The sequence below is a fragment of the Anguilla anguilla genome, chromosome 6, assembly GCF_013347855.1.
Source record: "Anguilla anguilla isolate fAngAng1 chromosome 6, fAngAng1.pri, whole genome shotgun sequence".
NCBI classification, from domain to species: Eukaryota; Metazoa; Chordata; class Actinopteri; order Anguilliformes; family Anguillidae; genus Anguilla; species Anguilla anguilla.
The window spans coordinates 20425866-20441463 of NC_049206.1; the positions used below are offsets into that span (position 1 = coordinate 20425866).

General features: G+C 43.8%; 1 protein-coding gene across 2 annotated transcripts in view; it reads left to right on the forward strand.

Annotated features, from left to right (window-relative positions):
- The window catches only part of ppp2r3a (protein phosphatase 2, regulatory subunit B'', alpha), a 77945-nt gene that overhangs the window by 5869 nt on the left and 56478 nt on the right, over window positions 1-15598 (forward strand). The window contains exons 1-2 of one of the 2 annotated variants that reach the window (XM_035423777.1): window positions 6900-7045; window positions 12097-12171. The gene's annotated coding sequence lies outside the window, so the exon portion shown is untranslated. Of the gene's footprint in view, window positions 1-6899; window positions 7046-12096; window positions 12172-15598 lie in introns of those variants that run through there. The other variant, XM_035423775.1, reaches the window with a different exon arrangement.

Genomic DNA, 15598 nt, shown 5'->3' on the forward strand with positions numbered 1-15598 from the left:
TTCGCGTTTGTTAAATATGTATAAATTGCGAGTTATGCAAGCTGTCCTGGATAAGAGTGTCTTCCAAAAATCTGTGAAGCAGTGCCACAGTACTAAAGCAGTACAAAGTCACGTCCAAGCTTGAGTTCTCTATAAACGCCAACTCTCTGGAAATCAAAGATCTCAATTAAAGCCTGGGACTGGCTGAACATGTTTTGTGCCTATGGGCTCAATATTCTAGCCGGGTACCGTGGCACATCACAGAAAAGCTGTTTGCCAACGGATTAATGTGTTGAATGGGAGTCTTCCGTCTCCGTTGCCCTGGTCCGAACAAAAGCCCAGCCTATACGAGTCATTCACCCGAACGCTCCAGAAAAAGAGCTCCTTAAATCTTTACAGGCAAAGGACGTAAACCAACGAACTTGGCTAAAAGTGAAGGGGAACCAGTGAAAGAAACGGGATATGTCCCAGTTTGATATGTTTTACATGTGGCTGTGCGTGCCTGTTGGTGTCATAACTCATGTCACTTAACGGCAAAAGGGGGGCAATGCAATACCCCCCTAAGCTTGCACACAGCGCTGCAGCCCCATTTCTGGGATGCTGCCGCAAAGTGCTGACATCGTTGCAACGCTGCATACCCGGCACAGGAACGTTATGTGTCATCTGGGCGTCTCCGCGGCAACTCATAAAAGAAACGATTGAAAGGGATGACTGAAAGTCCTGAGCTCACCTGCTGTACTGCTCCGGGAAGAGCATTTAAAGAAATCCCACTTGCCTGCCTCAGGGAAAGGGCTGAGTTTTTTTTTTTTTTTGGGTTGAGTTAATATTCGGATAGATTTTTGATAATGGAAGCGGGAAGAAATTGTGCCGTTTTACTTCATTTCTCAATAAGCGTGTGTCTGCTTCTAAGCCAGAAATGCCAGCACAGGAAACAGTCATCCGTGGTGAATTGAGAATTTATTCTATGAGAAATCATCACATAAAGGGTTTGATCCAGTGGGCTGGAAAGCTGTTGGCCCACTCTGTCAAAATGTAACTTGAGATCCAAGCTCCAAGCAGTGCTTCCATACATGGTGTCTTCCTTCAGGTTTTCCCCTATGTGGTGTGGTGTGGTGTGGTGGCTGGCTAGTCAAAAGTTCATTTGAATGAAAGGGTCAATTGTTTTTTTTTTTTTTTTATTCCATCAGGGGTTTAACAACGGGCAACAGGCAAAATATGTAAGAATTGTTTTATCCTCCAGATTCAAGAAAGCATTGCGTTTCCCGTATTATGAAAGCATATCCTAAGGACAGTGTGTGGTTTCGGAATTAATTTTCCCGGGAAGTGTTTTCACCAGAATGACACTGCTCTTTTGGCTTGTGACTGTGAACAATACCTCACTGCTGTGAGAGGATTCCACAGGTTTGTCTTTGTGGTTGCACCCTCAGGTGGATCAACAATTTGTGAGATGTGCCTCACTTAAATTCTGTCATCTTCCTTTATTTGGCAATGGTATTGCAGCCTGGAAAGATCTCCCAGTCTGATAAGCAAACACTCTGAATGTATAAATATCAGGTTTCAGGTTCTGCTTAGAGTCAATATAATTTGAAACTACTCAAGGAACTTGTTTAAAGACCCAGCATTGCCATAGAAACTGATTTTCTGTGCATAACCTAGGAATGTAGTCTATTATTAGATATCATGGTCCTTGAAGATGTTTCTTCAGATGATAATGAATCACACCTTTGTATGCAGTGGTCTTGCAGCAGCATCTGCTGAGTGTGTGATGTAAAACAAGGTTTGAAAATGAATGATTATTTTCAGAAGATTATTCAACTTTTTAGCTTTGTATTATTTTTATTGTTAGTGCAACATAACTCAGTACCTGTAGTGCGTGTGCTTGTGGAATTGCTGTTATCATCATTATCAGCATATTTATCATCATTAAGCAGGGTCATTGCCAGAGCACGGTAGTGTGTTTTCTTTAAATCCATAAATCTCTCATACTCTACGTGAGAGATGGTCGTATTTTATGATTTATCTTCCCACTGTTCATCCATTTTATAGCATTTTCCTTGGGAGGATATTTATATGAAGGTCTTGGCTTTGGACATGGTGATATGCACGCAAGATTTTCTCTTCACAGTTGGAAACCTTGATTGCCTGTAACAAAAATGGGACTGTAACATCCCCGTTCAATGAGAGGAACAACAGAGAGACTCAACATCCGATTAAGCCCCATCACCACCTGAGGCCTGTATCCAGGTCCCTCCTTCAAGCTACTTCTTTCAGCCTGAGAGCATGCGTCCCACTGGGCCTGCCCACCAGCTGCACCTTGTCTCCATAGGGACGTGAGAAGCAGCCAATCCCTGAAGGGCAAAAGATGTCAGAGTGCAACTCGTGGAGGAATGCACGCCTTCACGAACACACATGGACATATACGCATGACGACACAAACACACACACACACACACACGGATATGTCAGCACATATTCCCATGCACACAAATATGTGCTTATGCACATGCATGCAAGCACACACTATGCTCACAAACAGGCGCTTGTAAACACAACCACACACGGTCACAAGGCATGCACACTAACACAATGTACGCATTTGTGCACGTATATGCAGATGCACGCAGATACGCATGCAGAGACAGACACAAAATCACACAAACATGTAGCCTACTTGTACACACACTAAATAAACACTGCACTTGTCCAGTCAGCGCCACCTGTGCCCTGTGGCAATGTCAGAGTAAGACTGAGCTCTTCCTGAAACAATTCACCTTCACGGTCTGCTTGTGTAAACTTCCAGGGCCTTGTGGCCTCCTTTGAAGACGTGTGAAGTTCATGTTTGCACATCTGATAAGGGTTCTTTGCTGGATTGGCGGTCTGTACCTTCCAGATTGCACAAAACCAGGTCCCTGCTACAAGCTATACACACAAAAACACATAAAGCATGTATGCTGTTACATTGACACTAATGTGACTAGAACTTTGCTTTATTTTAGTTTTGTAAATATTCCTGAGTTAGAGTTGAGGCATAAAGTGAAAACCTGAATGAGAATTAGCTCATCTGCAGCTAATCTTTCATCATCTTCTTTGTTTATTTCTATAGTCTGAATGTTTGCATTGTTCTCTTCAGAGTAACACTTGACTTCAGAAAGTGAACCTAGGCATTGTAATTTTGCAAGTAAAAGTGCTGTTATGACTTGTAGCGATTCCCGCGTAGCGATGGTGATGACATAAGCCGCTTGCGTCGCCCTCTGTCTCGCGGAGGCCCACACATCTGCACGCACGGCACTCATACAATAGCCTTTATTATGTCGCATCGCCGCGTTTCTGGAGTTTTCTGGCACCATAGCGATTCGCATTGGCTCGCCGTTCGCCGATGAAACATCTTAAACCCAGCTGTCGGTCCCTGCAGCGCTGCTGTGGGTGGTCGCCCCCGAGTTAAGTCTGAAGCCCAGGAGGTGCCCCCCCCCCCCACTCCCATCCTCAAACAGACTCAAAATCTCGTTTCTCCGTGCGGAAGGCATTGTGAACCCCCAGAACGAGGCTCGCGGGCCCCCCCCCCCCCCCCCCCCCGGAGGAGCTGGGGCCCCTTGACTGGAGCCCTTTGTCAGAACCGCGACGAGTCGCAGTCCGCCGTCCCCGGGAGCCTTGAATGTCACAGTTCAAGTCCGCACCGCTGGAATGCGGCTGAACGAGTAAATGGCGGTCTGCGGACCGGCCCGTCCGCGGCCCTCCGCTGCAACACTGGCCCCCTTTGTCTGCCTCGCGGGCGCACAGAGGGGCTCAAACATTCTTGCAGTGCCAGGAAGGGTGCCAAGCCTTCCAGAAAAAATTCCAAAAAGGGCAAAACAAAAACGAGAGGGAGCGAACAGAAAAGAACAAAGCCGTTGTCCGGCCTTAGTAGCGTGTTTCCCTTATTGGCACCATGCTGGAGATGAATGAGAAAGTAATTGATGGGATCTATTTTTTTTTTCATTTTAAATTTTTTCCTGAACTGAAAAAGTTATTACTGTTTTTTTTTCAGATTTTTCTTTTATATCTGTTCGATGAAAGCCAGTGGAATCATGTTGGATTTCATGGCCCGTTAAATCTTTTCAATAAACTGGGCCGTCTTGTAAGACGAAAATTTGCGTTTAGCCTGCAGGCTAAGGTGTTGGGACTGAGAAGGAAAGTGGGACTGCCTGTGCAGCGTGTTGGGCTTATGGGATCGGACAGCCCTGTTTTCTCTGGCTGTTTTCTTTGTGGATGTTACTACCCCCGCAGAACACAATGAATGGGCGGGTTTTTGGCAGTAATAGCTTTAACACACAGCGAGGGAGGCGGTGCGTCTCCTAAGGCAAATGTGACTTGATGCCTCCCTCCTCCCATGTGTGGGGCGGGGCCAGAATCTCTCGCTGTGCTCCCTCCTCAGGCCCCCTCCCTGTTCCTCCTCTATACAGACCCCCCTCCCCCCTCCCCTCAAGGTTGCCCGGAAACACTCCTCGGTGTCAGGCTGTGGAGGACATGTGAAAGTCCTGTTGTTTAGACTCATCCAACAGCTGGGGGTTTGGAACTTTCCCTCTTTTCCAGTGGGAAAGAATGTATCAGGCCTTTCCATCTCTTTCTTAATGGCCTATCTGTGGGGAGTGCAGAGATCATAAATTTACATGGAACCTCAGGGTGTGTGTGTGTGTGAGTGTGAGTGTGCTTGTGCATGCGCATGTGTATGTGTGTGTATGTATTGATGGACAGCTTTAATATGGTCCATAAATGCATCCTATGTACCCTAAATTAGTGTATGAGTGTAGATTTGCTTGTTTTTGGAGCTCAGAAGGGTTACTGATGATATCTTCCACCACAGGCAAGGTCTTTGATGTGTCACAGTACTCAAGCCAACTGTGACGTTGTATTCCCAGGGAAGTGAAATTGGTGGGGGGGGGGGGGGTGGTTCTACAGGGCAGCAGAGTTGGAGGAGGGTTCCAATGGCAGTAGAGTTGGAGGAGGTTCAGCAGGGCAGTAGAGTGGAAGATGGTTCCAGGTCAGTATATTTGCATAGCAACACAGAGTTGGAGGGTAGTTCGAAGGCCTGTAGATAAAGTGGAGGAAAGACAGCAATGCCATCAAATTAAAACAGATTTACAGAGAGTAAATTAAAGGGAACCAAAACAGCCTGCCCCAAAGACACGTGAGTACTCACTGTGCTGAAAAGGCTGTCAGACTCATTTGCTAAGTTAATGGGTTTTCAGCACTGTTAACGAGGCTGCTTCGACATTTGATGCAGTGCTGTCGAAAGCCAAGAATTTGGTTTGTATTTTTTTAAGCTCTTTTTGGATAGAAGTGGGATTTAAATATTTTTAGCCACGCTCATTTGTTATACACTGCATTACTGAAGTGGTTCTCCTTCAGCCAGCAGGAATGTATTATGATGATTTCTGTTTTCGGTGGTCTGCTCGTGGTGGCCGCAGAACTTCAGCCAATGGCAATCTTCTCTCTCTGTAATTAAGCAAGGCAGACTCAATTCCGTAATATATGTTGACAGCTTTGATCGTGGTCTGAAATCCTGTGAAAGCATGCCATTGGATTTTCACACTCATGACTTTCATTTTATGCATACAAAAATGTCCTAACATCAGTTTATGCTTTGTGGCATGTTCTGAATATGCGATGCAGTGATGAGAAGTATTTTTGCAAGTGGCGACAACCGACCTTTGTTAATCTCAGAAATTGTTTCCCGCAACCATTGGAATATTTGATGCTGTCCAGTTATCCAAATTCTTCCCACCATTCGTTGTGCCACAACGTACTTTCAAATTCAATGGTATACGTGAATCACCTCTAAGGAATGATGAATCTCCTCTGATTAGATAGAGGAAAGCAAACTTTCAGAAAACCACAACTTGGTTTTACAAACCTTTTTACTAAATTGGAGTGTTTTTACAGACATGGTGAAAAATACAGAATCAGCGGAAAAGGATGGTATTTTGCTTTTCAGCAACTGAACTGTGGTGGGGAAGTCGATTCTTACAACCTTCTGAAGATCTCCAACTGTTGTACCATTTGTATCTCCTTCAATTGGTTCAAAATGAAGCTTCATTTTTAAGGTTCTTTTATGTACAAAAAAGGCCAAAATATAGACAGTTTTTCCTGTAAACGAGGATTTGAAGAGCAGTAAATAATAATAAGCAGAGAAATAATGAAAGGAAATCCATCAGAAGATTAGCTTCAAAGAGGATTACCTTCAAAAGCTACAATGATATATGTTGTATGCCAATACATAGTAAACCTTTTCAAGCATCCTTAACATATAGCAACAGGTATTGCTGTGGAATTACTACAGTGTACAAAGAAGCTCCTAGTTAGGCATTGAAGACTGGAAGGTAGCTTGTATGAAGATGGAGTGAGTAAAGGTTTTCTGCTGGATAGATGACTTCATAACTGTGTGAGGAAAACAACCTGTTTTTGGGTGGGGTTCTGGGTGGAAAAAGGGAGTAACAGAGATGTGGGGGAAAGGGTGAAACATATCAGCACTGTGCCAGACAGACGAGTGAGTTCTGCCACCTGAAGCAGCTCAGGCAGCCCAAGGATAGCATTTTTTTTTCTGTCAGTGTCTACTGTGGCACCCCTCTTCCTCGTACTCAAATACATTCTGTTGTCAGACTATTGCTGGGTTCAGACTGAGGTGCCCGTGACATTACTGCAGTACTTCTCTCAGCCTTTGCCTCAGCGTTTTGTTTTTCCCACGTACTTATTTTCCTTTTAATTAAGCCCGCTGCATTACAAAAACAAAATGACATATTTCCTCCTGGGCTGCTCCAGAAAGATCAGGCAGCGAGCGGCGTTTTAGTTGTTGCCATGGTTACGCACGCTGCTCGCAGCTGGATCACGGAGCCCAGTGTGAGCTGGGAAGTGCAAGCCGAGCAGAGCAGAGCGGCTTAGCGTAAAGTGGAGAGGGAAGTAATCCGCGTCTGAGCGATTCTGCTCTCCATCCCTCCGCCCTCTCTCCTGTCGAGCCGTGGGGGAGACAGACCCTCGGCGTCACGGATAAAATTAAAGCAGGGGGTGACCCCGTGGAAGGGGATGCTGGGAGGTAAGGTCGGAAACTTTTTCTTTTCTCGCGGTGGTTTGTCTGACGTGAGATCAATGGCGCCGCGAGTAGAAAATCGGGCGAGCCACGCAAAATGACGGAGCCAAGTTTCTAAATGGAATGCCTTCTGGAGTGTGTTTTGAAGGAACACCTTCAGGCCTTCAAAATAGGCTTTCCTCAGTCAGTCCTCATGTACGTATCTTACCGGTTGTCTGCAGTCAGGACTTCATGGAATGGTCGACTTCTAATGTTCCATTATTTGTGGAGTGGCAATTCATGGATATTCTTGCCGGCAGTGCCTGGGAGTTCATATGCAGAACAAATGAAAGTCTGTAAGTGATCACAGAAAGTTATAATAAAATTGGAGTTCTTGGAGCAGGCGCTGGCTCCAAGAAACAGCAGAAGGCAGTAATATCATGGGCTGCGTCCAGTTGTGGGGGTGGGAATCATTGACCTCAGTAATAATTCCCCCGCATAAAAACCCAACAGAACTGGATGAGAGAATAGTGTAGGCTCCCTGCTGGAGGATCTCTCTTTGAAGTCTCGGGTTGTGTGTTTTCACCTATGCATCCAGAGACCTATTTACTTGTTCCCTCTGGAAGGCTGTCAGAATTTGGACCTGTCATGCACAGGAAGCCCAACCTAGGGAGATTTACTTTCAGGAGACATAGGGGAGTATTTCAGGGAGATGTCCAATAGTCCACAAGAGAAAGAAGAATCTTTCAGCACAAGAGATAAGAGATCCATCCATGTTCCATGAGGTTAAACCATTTATTCTTTTGGAGATTCATATCATTTGCAGGCGTGCAAGGCTTAAATTCGGGAAACTCAAATTGTACATTTGTCACTGTTTGTTTTCTGTACTTATTACAGTGACCTTGTAATCAACCATAATATGGAAAAGAACATGTTATGTCCTTCACTATAAAATTGCTTTAGGCTTATTGGCGAAAATGTTTTCATGGTTGTCATTGCTATTTATTTATTTGCTAGTTGAAAAAAATGCAGGTATTCGAGCAAACAAGGGCTGTTTTGAGCATTCCTTTCCAAATCGCATATATTGAAATGCATTGCAGATTTATTCAAATTAATTAGCAGTTTATTCACTTTTTAAAAGTATCATACCTAATGATACTGTAGTATAATGGTATGTGTATTTCACAGCAATGTGTATTTTTAATTTAAATATATTTGCAGTGAATTCCATTTCTATAAGGGTTTATTTAGATCGTTGGAAGTTTAGTGGAAAAGTAAGGTACTAAAACTACTTCTTTGACAGTGAAAAGATTCATTTTCTGGTATCTGAAGTTTGAAACTCTCAGATATACTTGAATTTGATTTAACTTCAAGTAAAAGAAAATATTCCAGTGCTATTTCTATACATACCCCTACAGAGCCAAAGAAGAGCCATTCTGCATTTACCTAATGAGCTAATAAATCACATCAGAGAGAAAGATTTCCTTGCTCAAACCTTAATTGTCATGGTATTTAATTGAAACGTTTCAAAATGAAATGTTTGAATGGCCACACGTTCCAGATGCCACCTCTTTGAGCATGTACTGACAGCCTATTAATTTTTTTCATTTCTCGAAACATTTAGGCCTACATGATTAATTACCCTCTTGATTTGATTATTTTCTTGTTAATGAATTGGCTTCACGCTTGGTGTGGGACGATTTCTACAGGAATGTCCTAGCCCTCAGCAAGGCCTTTCCAATCACAAACTCTACATGGCTTGGCGAATTGGCCCGTCTCACCATAGCTTTGAAATGCGTGTAAATAAACGATGCAGTCACACCCAATTAACTGGCTCGCCTAAGAACCCACACCGGTAGCACCCATTTGTGGTTTTGCCATGAGCTCCTTGGTGTTCCTTCGCCGGTTCTTCGGAACGGCAAGTGATATGAGTCACGTCTGTAGGAAGTCTGAAGGAAAGGTGTGACTGAGGCGTGGCTGATGAAGATTAAGAGATCGCTGTCTGGGCATCACTTTCAGTGCCTGCTGGGGATCGTTGAGCTGTGAGTTTGTTGCTAATTGCACGCTTCAACAAGATAGACTCGATCAGTCCGATGATTTAGGAGACTGAAACATTCCTCCATCCAACGGCGTGAGGCTTTTTAAATGAAAGCAGCCCTAATCTAACTTTGCTGTGGGTTCCAGACTTTTATTGCATTTCCCTATTCAACACGATACCACATTGAAATAGTATCTCTCTGGATAGATTATGCCCGATGGGGAAATTTGTCGTACGGTGGAAATTTGGAGCCCAAAATTTAAAAAGTCCTCCAGGTGTCATTTTTATTCAGAAGGGGTGTTGCAGTAATGAAAAAGCATTTTAAAATGCAATGCAATGATCTAATCTGAAATCACTTCATTGATGTGGTATGCATAACATTTGAATGAATCTCAATGTCTTTTTGTTTGTAGCCTATGTTTTAAATGTGGGCTACTCATGGAAGTTCTAAAGCTGAACAGCATATTAGGGAAAATTATAAATAAATATGGATTAATATTGTACTGGATTCAATATGATACAATATTTTACTTGTATTGTACTGGTACTTTCCCTATCTGAATCACAGTTTTGGAACCAGTGTGGGAATACTGGGAATTTGAAATAATCTGGAAATATGTAGGCTATGCCATTTATGATTCTAAACCAGTTATATTTCCTGTAAAGTTGTTAAAACGCAGAAACCTTTGATTGGAAAGACTTTTAATAAAACATAGTGAGTTCTAAAAGTGCTGAAAATTATTTTATCATTACTGATAGCGGATCTACTAACACCAAGGCTGAAGCAAAGGATTAGAGGACGTATCTTCTTAACGCGGAGTGGCCATGATCACAGTCGGCACTTCTGTTGATAAATAAGACGGGGACAAGCGGCCAAGAAAAACAAACCTTAGAGCGTTCCAAGGTCTGGACCCAGACCAGGAAAAATATCTGATGGAGCACACAAGTCTGGCACCCAGTCGATCATTTTTCCATGTTTTTCGAGTTGGAGAGGCTTCTGTATCTGCACGACTGTGAGAGTTTTTCCAGGGGTGCCTGCTGAAGGCATCCCAACTGAATTCTCGGAATTCGGAATATGCAAACCCGGAGCTATATTTATCGATTTTATGTCCCCGTACGAAGTATCATTCCACAGTTCAAGGTACTTTCTTACAGAATGTAAATGATCGCTTGACCCACTTTTTTCCCCCTCAAAGGGAATGCGTGTAAACACAGACTTCCTGTGTTAATTGCATTAATTGAGATTTACTAATGAAGGATGAATGCACAATACGAGGGAAATCTAATGACTCAAAGGCAAAGCCTGTGTTCACTTAGACTAAAATAAACACAATCAATCAATTAAAAAATGTATTTACACAAAAACAACACAATGAGATTTTCTTTCTCTAGCAGAAAGTGTATGCCTATGCAAGAGTACATACTGATAGCCAGCTTGACATTCCTACTTAGCATGTAGGGCACTCATATTCTTTATGAACGGACATATCATTTCTAAAATTATTCTAAATGATTTTTCAAGGGCTCTCATGATCGTAAAAGGTCTGGTGTCACACCTCATTTTCTCAGTGTTATTTATTGAATATTTATCCTTCTGCTGACACATTTTATATGAAGGAAAAAGGGGCGTGTTTACTCTGCAGATTGTCTGTGTTACGGCCTGCAGGAGCATTGAGATTAGTTAACATCATTCTGTCACTCAAAAATGGAGGTCATGAATTGTGCTTGCAAACTCCTTAAAGTGAAAGGACAATTTCAGTTGTGTATTTACACGTACAGTATGTACGGCCTCAAGGGTGCGTTTTAGGGAACTTTTCAAAAATAGGCTGAGATGGGAACCGGGAAAGCATTGAGGTCCCTAATGTTCAAAGATGAAAGATCTGTTTATTTTTAAAGTAGTGTTTTCTTGCTTCCACTAAAGCAAGGCTGTCAGAGTGATGATAGGCCCCCCTTTCTTATCTGTTATAATGGCAGAGGTTAATATTTCCTTTGTTGGTATGTGTATGTGGGTTTTTCTTTTTTATACACTGTGTATCTGCAAGCCAGAACACAGCCTGGTCAAAAAGACCTGCCTTTCCCTCACGTACATTTATGTCCCAAATATGTCAGTGAAGCACTGAAAAGGAACCCTCAAGACATGTTTAATGAAAGAAAATGTACATCTACGACACATTCTTGGAGTAAGTGCTTTGCATTTTACAGCCAGTGCACAGCTGAAACTAGGCGGGCTCCTGAAGCCAAACTCAGACTTGTTTACGCATGTAATTACTACTGAATGTGCAGTGCAGCTTGGCCAGGGCCTTGATAAGACTATTCAATTCATAGCATATTGGTGTCTTAGGTACTTCAAAGGTTCAACTTGACGTTGCTAATTTCCGGTCTCAGTACTTAGCACAAATTCATTAGCACGAATCTCTAATGATAAATAGTATGCTTCCATTTTGCGTAAGTTTTTAAATCTCCCCCTTCTTTGAGAAGTTATTCTTAGACACTCCACCTCTAAGGCGATTACGCAGAGGGTTCCTCTTATTTCTGGACTCACGGTAAGCGCTCTGCGATTCGTTCACGGCAGCGAAAGTGTAACATGTGGCGTCGTCCCCCCGGGATTGGGTGTTGGGAGGTGACACCGGTATTAGGTGGGAGTAATGTGCACCCTTCCCACTGCGAGGTGGGCACCTTCATCTGGTTTCAAGATAAACAATATGGAGGCTGCCTCACGCGCGCCTCACCCTTCCCCGGGAAGGGGTCACGCGTCAGATATGCCGGTAAGTGCAGGGAAGGAGAAGGAGGAGAGAGAGAGGCAAATGAGAGTTTCTCCATTCAGTGGTAATAGCCTATGCTTAGGAAGCCATGATTATGAGTGTTGCTACCAAGAGGCAATTACAGTCACCGTCACGGCGTCGGAGCTGAGCAGGAACACGCGACTGCTGCCGAGGGAGAGGCAAGCAAAGTCGTGTCAGATTTCAGCCCGAAATATTAAATATTTGACCGGATAGATAAAAAAAAAAAAGCCAACTGTTCTGTCTTTTTTTTTTTTCAGGAATGAATGGGAATGCTTGACGGGAGTGAAGAAAGGATTTTCGGATGCCTCGTTATGGAGCCGTCTGGCGAATAGGTGAGATACTCGAACCGAAAAAAGGCTCCCCCCCCCCCTCCGCCGCGATCGGCGGTCACCGCGGAAAGGCACGCGCTCCTCTGCGTACGTCGCGTGGCTCTGCGGCCGGTCTTCCTCTGCAGCAGGCGGCGTTTCGCGGCACCGGGTCGCGCGGCCGCTTCGGGTTCACCTCAGCGCCCTCTCGCCGGGGGGGGGGGCTCGGGTTCAGACGCTCGGCGGCAAACAGGCCGTCCGGCGCCGTAGCCCGCGCCCGTAAATCACGCTCGCGCGGCGTTTCTGCGAAGCTCTCGGAGGGAGCCTCTGGGTTCGGACGTGACCGGGGCATGACAGAGTGCGGCCGTTCTGCTCAGGCCGTCAGAGAAAAAGTGTGTGGGAGTCGCGCGTGTCGTAATGGCGAGACTAGCAAAGTTTCCCCTCAGTCTCGCGGGACATATTTGAGAAGTGAGGTAAATCCGATTCGGGGAACCTTTCGGCTTCTTTTTTTTTTTTTTTCCTCTCTCCTGACTGTATGTTTTAAAGAGGGAGTTAACATGGCCGCTCCCTTTTTCTGAAGGAAGAGGCCGAGCATGCGGAGATTTGAATCTGCTGAAATTATTTCCTGAAATAACTGCAATAAATTGGATGCTATTTTTGAAAAAATACGTGTATGTGTTTTTAGGAAAGTGTTTGTGTGGAAAGTGTGTTTTTAGGAAAATGTTCATGCGTGTGTGTGTGTGTGTGTGTATGCATCTGTATGTGTGTGCACGTGTGTGTGTGCGCTCGCATGTGTGTGTGTGTGTATGCGTCTGCATGTGTGTACGTATGTGTGCGTGTGTGTGTTTAGGTGTACAGTAGATGTGTGTTGCCCTCAAGCCTGTTAATACACTGTCTAGTTCACTGTATCTCCGCTTAAGGAAGGCACACAATCTAAAATCTAATATTAAGTGTTGAGAGTGGTGATGACTTGCTTGAAGTTAAGGGCAGTATGTGTTGTAGTTAATATTCAATATTAATGCTCCCTGAATTGGGGACTTTTTTAGATTAAGTATTTAGATTTAATTTTATTGTGTTTGTTATTTTACTTTTTGATTTTGTCACAGGCTGAGCTATTGGGTTTGAGAACACTTTGTGAGTGTTAAAACTTACAATTATTCCAATCTTAGCATGTAATGACCATACAATGCTGTTGTAAGTTTTGCTAGGTGCCAAAGTCACCTTCATTGTAAAGTGTGCTGGTAGGCGTCCACAGAATATTGGTAGATTTCCATTGGGCTTTTAAAAAAATCCCCCTGGCAGTGTCAGCCTGGAAACCCAACAGGGGACTCTTCAATATCCCCAGATACAGTGGAGTCTCCTTAATGCCACAGGGAATTTATGATCATTTGGGCCCCCCTGATTTTGACTGTATAATTAGTCATGGTTCCTTTAGAAAATGCAGCAGCGTCAGCTGTGAGAATAAATGATTTGTCTGTCATTGGATTGGGGCCAATTAGACTCCAGTGAAACAGAAAGTGAATAGGGGACATTTCCCTAATAGGTATTCAAGCAATGCTGATACTTGTGGTCTCTCTCCAGCATCAGATCAGACCAATACTGAGAACTCCCCGGTGACAGAACTGACCACTCCAGCGCAGGTTTGAATTTCACTGGATCATTTGTCGGCTAGTGATGGGATGTAATTGGCCGCTTCCCTGGGGGAGAGGCAGTCAAGTAGGTTGTTCTCTCCCTCTCATGACTCTTCATTGACTTCTACTGACAATGTGGCACCTCCATGAGTGAGTGCGTGTCTGTCTGATCCAGACTGTCGTGCTAGTCAGTGTAATTGCAAAATCGCATTACTTAAATGAAGAACAAAGGCAAAATAGCTTGTGGATTCCTTCCCTGTCACCAGGCATGTGACCAGTCTGTACCAACATTTGGAATGGAATTTTTAAAAAAAGAATGTTTATGCCCAATCAAAATGGTAAGCCTGCATTGCCTCCCATTGCTGCAACACCCTCCGTCAATTTATCAAGACTATGAAATAAATCCTCCCAAAATGATGTGGCCAACTGCTGCTCTAGTCTGTAAAGTCAAGCAGTAACTCTTAAGTGCACGTGTCAGTTGCTGGCAACGCTTGTTAAAGCGAATAGCAACCACCCACTGGTCTTTTTAATATAATTGATTTCACTTCTGGTCACTCACAAAGAAGATTATATTTCTCATTTCATTAATTCTTTAATGTGACAGGCATTAGAGGGATTAGGTTTTTGTACTGTAAGTCTGTTTTTTCTTTTTCTTTGTTTAGCTCCAAGAACTCCTGGACACATACTGTGCATAAATATGAAAATGTAACCTCCAGCATTATAAATCTTTTCCATTGTTGAATTAAAAGCAGATGTCTGAATACGGTATTCCACTGTACACACACTTATTGTCACACATGCAGACAAACAATCTCTGGTTATTTCTCTTTTACACTCACACGACCTCCGTCCAATTTAATTTCACAGATTCAAATCATTTTTTGTTTTAATCTGTACTTAAAAAAACAAAAAAAAAAAACAAAGCACTGTCAGACATTTGTAGCTCTCAACTGTTCATGCATCTATTGTAATTTTAACCAATGGTAAACGATTGGTTGGTTGGGAAGCACGTGTGTGATTTGTACGGGCCTGACTGCTCGCGTTACAGCACCTCCCTGGTCTCTGAGCGAAGCCAAACCCGGCATTTGTATAAGTCTGTATGGGAGCCAATTGCGTACATGCTTGATAGATGGCAAAGGCTTTGTGCCATAAGCTCTGTTATAGCAAAGTGGGGGGTGTTTTCAATTATGAGGGTCTAGACTTCAATCCGGGGGCTTAACAGCGGCAGTGCCACAGCTGATGTTTTCGACTGCTCTGGCGCACGGTCCTACGGGGACAACGAGGGAGAGCCTTTCTGAGATGAATGCTACAGCGTGTGTCTGCATGGGCATGCTGCCACATTAGGCGGCTGGCGCATTTAAAATGATAGGCAGATGCATGCAGGATCTTTGCTTCATATGGGCATTTTAGGTACCGGTAACGTTGTCCCCCTCAATGTGATGCCACTGAAATGAGCCTTCAAGGCCTGCAGTTGTGGCTGGACAATTGGAGACTGTAGCCCTTGGCACATGCTTGCCTGGTCCTACATTTCCAAATGAAATGCAATACAGATACATTAAACCCATCTCGCATAAGGTTTCTTTAACCCTGGTCTGATGTGTGGAAAGTTGAGGGGTGAGCTGGTGTACAGTGACATAATGCTGTAAGGATGGAAAAAAACTGCTCTTGTGGCTGTCAGTGTAATACATTTTTTAAAATTTCCAAATGTGATATGCCCAATCATATTTTTACCTCATCCTACTGTGTTCCTTATAGTGTGTACTGTTGGCCACCAACTGGGCTGTATGAACACAATGTTTAAGGAGCGTACGTGATCCCTATGT